The sequence below is a fragment of the Muscardinus avellanarius genome (assembly GCF_963383645.1).
Source record: "Muscardinus avellanarius genome assembly, chromosome: 8".
Classification (NCBI taxonomy): Eukaryota; Metazoa; Chordata; class Mammalia; order Rodentia; family Gliridae; genus Muscardinus; species Muscardinus avellanarius.
The window spans coordinates 87,069,318-87,074,753 of record NC_137794.1 but is presented as its reverse complement, the minus strand read 5'-3'; the positions used below and the strand labels follow the sequence as shown (position 1 = coordinate 87,074,753).

Below are 5,436 nucleotides of genomic sequence, written 5' to 3'. Positions count from 1 at the left end.
GTATAATCAATGTACCAATAGAAGGATTACGCTAGCTGTTCCCCTTATGCTATTTGTCATGGTCCTGGGCTGAGAAGAATTCAGGGACTACTAAATCAGAGTCAGTGTCCTGTGCCCTCACAATGTAGAAGACACACAGGGTAATATAAGCTGATGAATACTATAATGTTTTACTATAATTGTGATTTTTAATGTCATAGCATTCACATTATATAGTACCATCCCCTCATGAGAAGACTCATTCTAAAACATTACAGCCTAAAAGTTACTATAATACAGATGCTCTTCAATTTAGATAGGGTAAAGTTCCAACAAAGCCTGTGTAAACTGAAAATATTTTAAGTCAAAAATGCACGTAGTACACCTAACCTTCTGAACATCATACCTTAGTCTGGTCTGCCTTAAATATGCTCAAAACAAGCTAAATCTGGTGGCGCACATCTCTAAATTCAGTGCTTGGGAGGCTGATATAGGAGGAGCAGGTTCATGACCAGTCGCGCAATTAAGCAAGACTCCCAGCAACATAATGAGACCCTGTTTCAAAATAAAAAATAGGACACAGTCAGTGTCGCTTCCTGGGGAGGCGATGGCTTCCTTTGTGTCGGAGGTGTTATCCCACTCAGGCCGCCTGGAGGAGGATCTCGGCACCCACATCAGCCGCCGGAGCGGGTGGAGGAGATCAAGCACTGAGGCCATGCTGAGGATTAGAAAACATGTCATTGTTACATACATGGATTTGCTGAGCATAGCGACACACCGCTGCACTTCGTACTGGGTGAGGAATGCAATATGATCAGCAAGAAGTACAGTGAATTCCTGCCTGCCTAGCATGCAGAGTGCACAGGACCTGGTGGCCCAGGTGGATAAACCATCTGAGGACACTGACCTGCTGAAATCCAGGATAGAAAGTGCGATCCGTCGAGATCTTCATGTATCAACTGCTGAATTTATAGACTTGAAACAACACTTGGAAAGAGACTCAATAGTCCTGAGTTTGCTTAAACAGCTACAAGAGTCTTCTACTGCTATTGAAGAAAATAATTGTGCATTAACAGAGAAGAAGTATGTCACTGCTGCTGAGCATCTGGAAGAGGCACAGAAATGCTTGAAGTTATTAAAGCCCAGAAAATGCTTTGATTTGAAAATGTTGAAATCTCTCAGTATGGAGCTCACAATACAGAAACAGAACACACTGTATCACTTTGGAGAAGAGGGGCAGAAGTTGATTGTATGGAAGTTCCCACCATCAAAAGATACCAGCAGTTGAGAATCTCGCCTGCAAACAGAATTTCATTTATACACTGAACAATCCCAGAAAGAGGAGAAGACCCCTATGCCACCCATCAGTTCTGTCCTCTTGGCATTTTCTGTTCTTGGAGAACTACACAGTAAGCTTAAATCATTTGGTAGATGCTGCTGAAGTATATCCTTCGGCCTCTCGCATTTTGCCCATCCCTTCATGCTGTGATAGAAAATCAGCCTAACGTAGTTACTGTTCGTTTTGAATCTCTGATGACTGACTTGGAACATCCATTGCCATCTGATGTTTTTGAAAAGATCTGACGGGTACTGGAAATGCTCCAGAAACAGCTTCTAGATTTGCCCCTTGATAATGACCTGGAAAATGAAAAGAGATCTGCGATCATCTTGGCTGAAATGCTTGGTGATACGATTTGGGAGGACGTGTCTGAGTGCCTTATCAAAAACGGTTTGGTTTATTCTATTCCAACAAGTTACAGCAATATGAGGAGATCATACACTCCACTGAAGAATTTGAAAATGCCCTAAAAGCGATGAGGTTTCTAAAAGGAGATACTACTGATTTATTGAAATATGCTCATAATATCAATTCTCATTTTGCTAACAAGAAGTGCCAGGATGTAATTGTGGTGGCCAGAAACCTAATGACCTCTGAAATTCACAATGCTGTGAAGATTACTCCTGATTCTAAGGTAAGTGTGCCAGATTTACCCAGTCCTGATGGGGACAACAAGCTAGAAGTGCAGAAAGTGTCCAAAACTCAGTATAATGAAGCAGTGAATTTAGAACCTGAAAATACATTGGACCAACATTCCTTTTCTTTGCCCACATGCCGCATCAGTGAATCTGTGAAGAAATTAATGGAACTTGCCTATCAGACTTCACTAGAGGCAACAACCAGTAGTGATCAGTGTGCTGTCCAGCTTTTCTACTCAGTGAGGAATATCTTCCATTTGTTTCATGATGTTGTGCCAACATATCACAAGGAGAACCTTAAAAAACTCCCCCAGTTGGCTGCCATTCACCATAACAACTGTATGTACATTGCACACCAACTGCTGACCCTGGGGCACCAGTTCAGATTACGTCTTGCTCCCATTCTTTGTGATGGCATTAACTATGTTTGTGGATCTCGTACCTGGCTTCAGAAGGCTTGAGACAGAGTATTTTTTGGCTCAAATGCGGGCATAGAAAGGTGAACTTCTGGAAAGATTATCAAGTGCTAGGAACTTTTCAAATATGGACGATGAAGAAAATTACTCTGCAGTAAGTAAAGCACTACAGCAGGTACTGCACCAACTAAAGAGACTTGGAATTGTGTGGCAAGATATCCTGCCAGTGAACATATATATATATATATATATATATATATATATACATGGCAAAGCTATGGGGACTTTACTAAATACAGCGATTTCTGAGATCATTGGCAGAATTACTGTTCTTAAAGACATCTCCACTAAAGATGGTGGTAGATTGTATTCCTTATGCAAAACAGTGATGGATGAAGGACCCCAAGTATTTGCACCTCTACTGGAAGAAAGCAAGAACAAGAAATTTTGAGAAGAGGTTCCAGTCTATGTGCAAAAATGGATGCCCTTCAAAGAATTGATGCTTATGCTACAAGCAAGCTTGCAAGAAATTGGAGATCAGTGGGCAGATGGAAAAGGACCCCTGGCAACTGCATTCTCTTAGAGTGAAGTTAAAGCTTTAATTCGCGCCTTGTTTCAGAACACAGAAAGAAGAGCAGCTGCCCTTGCTAAGATTAAGTAGCTCCATCTTCCTGAAAGAGCCATATCTTGACTATCTGGATTTCTCCTCTGGTATAACTACTCCCTTCAAGACTTCTTGAAATCACCCACTGGTTTGATGAACTAGTATGTCATGAAAGTTTGACTTTGCATAAGAACATCTTACCTACTGGGCTGTATGAAGATTTCTTGAAGAACTGAATATTCAGTAAAGCACCTCGGTTGACTTTCTAGTTACCCTCCTTTGATAAATAATAAACTCTAGGGAAACATTAATTTATAGTGTGTCCAAGGCCCTCTGGAAACTATACATTGTCATTTTAGACTCTGGCTTTGAATTAAAAATTCCAAGAGATTCCGAGTCAGGGTAAATAACTTGTGAGATATTTGGGTGGGTAGGGGTACTATATTTGGCCTTGCAGGATTGAGGAGGTCTCCTGTAATATTTCTTTCCAGTAAATAATCCCTTTCGGAGTTAAGGGTGAGTGTCTCTAATAACATGGATTTTAATAGAAGATACCAAATTTTCTTATCATCTATGTTGTTCTTTTATTTCTTGTATATGACTTTCACAGAAGAAATATTGATTTGTCATCTCCTTTCTCTATAATACTACCTGATATTTTCACAGAATTTCTATGTCTCTTAGAATTTTAATTTTAAGTTGTTGCTTTTTGCTATTTCAATTAAATTTTATTTTTTGGTTAAAAAACCAAAATAAAAAATAAAAGCCTTTTTGTACGTAGAACGCCCCTGGGAAAACCACACATAGACACACTGCTTAGAACACTTATATCAGCCTATATAAATTTCATATAAAATATATATCCAAAAAATGAAGGCAACACAGTGCACTGTGTGTAGAGTGTGAGTTGTCCCCCTGGTGACCCTGCCACTGACAGGAGCTTCCACTGCTGCCTCTATCCAGCACAACAAAGACCATCATACTACATATTGCTAGCCTGAAGGTCAGAATTCTAAGTACAGTTTCTACTGAATGCATATGGCTTTTGTACTGCAGAGGGGTCCAAACATCATAAGACAAAGCATAGTAAATCAGGGAGTATCTGTATATTAATCTCCTTCAAATTCCACAGTGACAAGGCTTCCTGGTTCAGTTATGCGTTAACCATCCTTGGGAACATCTTCTCAGAGAGTGCCTTATAATATTAGCATAAATATTATGAGTGCCTTTAAACATCTAAATTGAAAATACTGTAAGTCAAAAATGCATTTAGTATGCCCAATTTGTTTTATCTATATAATTCATTAGTATAACAATAAAAATTAGGCTAGATCAAAGAATAAAACATCACAGATCACATTAATCTTAAAACATCACAGATCACATTAATCTTCAAACATTATTATTTTATATATGACTTGATTCTAATTGAGATATAGTAGAAAAACATAGTTCCCCAAATTCTTTTTTGTAAAATCACAAGATTTATAAATAGGTTTATTTCTCATCTTGCAGAAGCCTTTTAAAAGAATTTTCATTATTCACAAGAGATCTCTAATTAATTGTCCTATTATTAAAATAATAAATAAAATTAAAGAATACCTTTTATAACTTCCCACAACATTGCAGTAGGTTACTATGATTTTCTCATTTTTCTTTCATTAGGTAAAAGCACAAAAAGAACTATATTGTTAAATTATTTTATTCATGCAATGAATATTATCATTAGTTTGATAGCAGACTTTAGTGGACTGTTAACATTATCCAACTATTATTTTTTGTTTTACTTCAATGTAAAAGCAGATAATTTATTCAACAAATACTTGTTTACCATAAAATATATGCCAAGAACAATAGTCATGACTAGATATATTTCAGTTTTAAACATTGATTATACTTCCTGCCCATATGCTTATAAAAAGTGAATTTGGATTTTCATTAGTGCATTTAGATAATTATTATAACAAAACAAATGTGTAGCATATAAAAATATGTAAAAGAGATAATATATAAAATGACACAAGCTTCAAAAATTCATCATAGGGAAACCAAAATTAAAATTTTAATATGTATTTATTGTTAAACTTCATTTTACAACAGAACATGCTTTTATTTAAAATAGAATCCTAGCCAGGTGTGGTGGCTCACACTTGTGATGCCAGTACTTCGGAGGCTGAGACAGGAGGATGGGGGTTTGTTACCAGCTTCAGCTACTTAGTGAGGCCCTCTGCAACTCAGTGAGACCCACCCTGTTTCAAAATAAAGAATAAAAAAATAGGGCTAGGGGTGTAGCTCAGAGGTAGAATGCCCCTGAGTTCCATCCACAATACCTAGAAAAAAATGAAATCCTATCTGTTATTAAGTATTCATATATTTATACATAGTATTCATACATTTATACATACATTGTATACATATATTAAGTATTTAAGTATTTATACATACATTATATATATTAAG

The 5,436-nt window shown here is 37.1% G+C and overlaps 1 pseudogene across 1 annotated transcript; it reads left to right on the top strand.

Annotated features, from left to right (window-relative positions):
- The first annotated feature begins 586 nt into the window (after positions 1-586).
- Positions 587-3,033, top strand: LOC308265872 (centromere/kinetochore protein zw10 homolog; annotated as a pseudogene). The gene is made up of 2 exons: positions 587-669; positions 750-3,033. The product of its transcript is annotated as a centromere/kinetochore protein zw10 homolog (transcript).
- Positions 3,034-5,436: the final 2,403 nt, after the last annotated feature.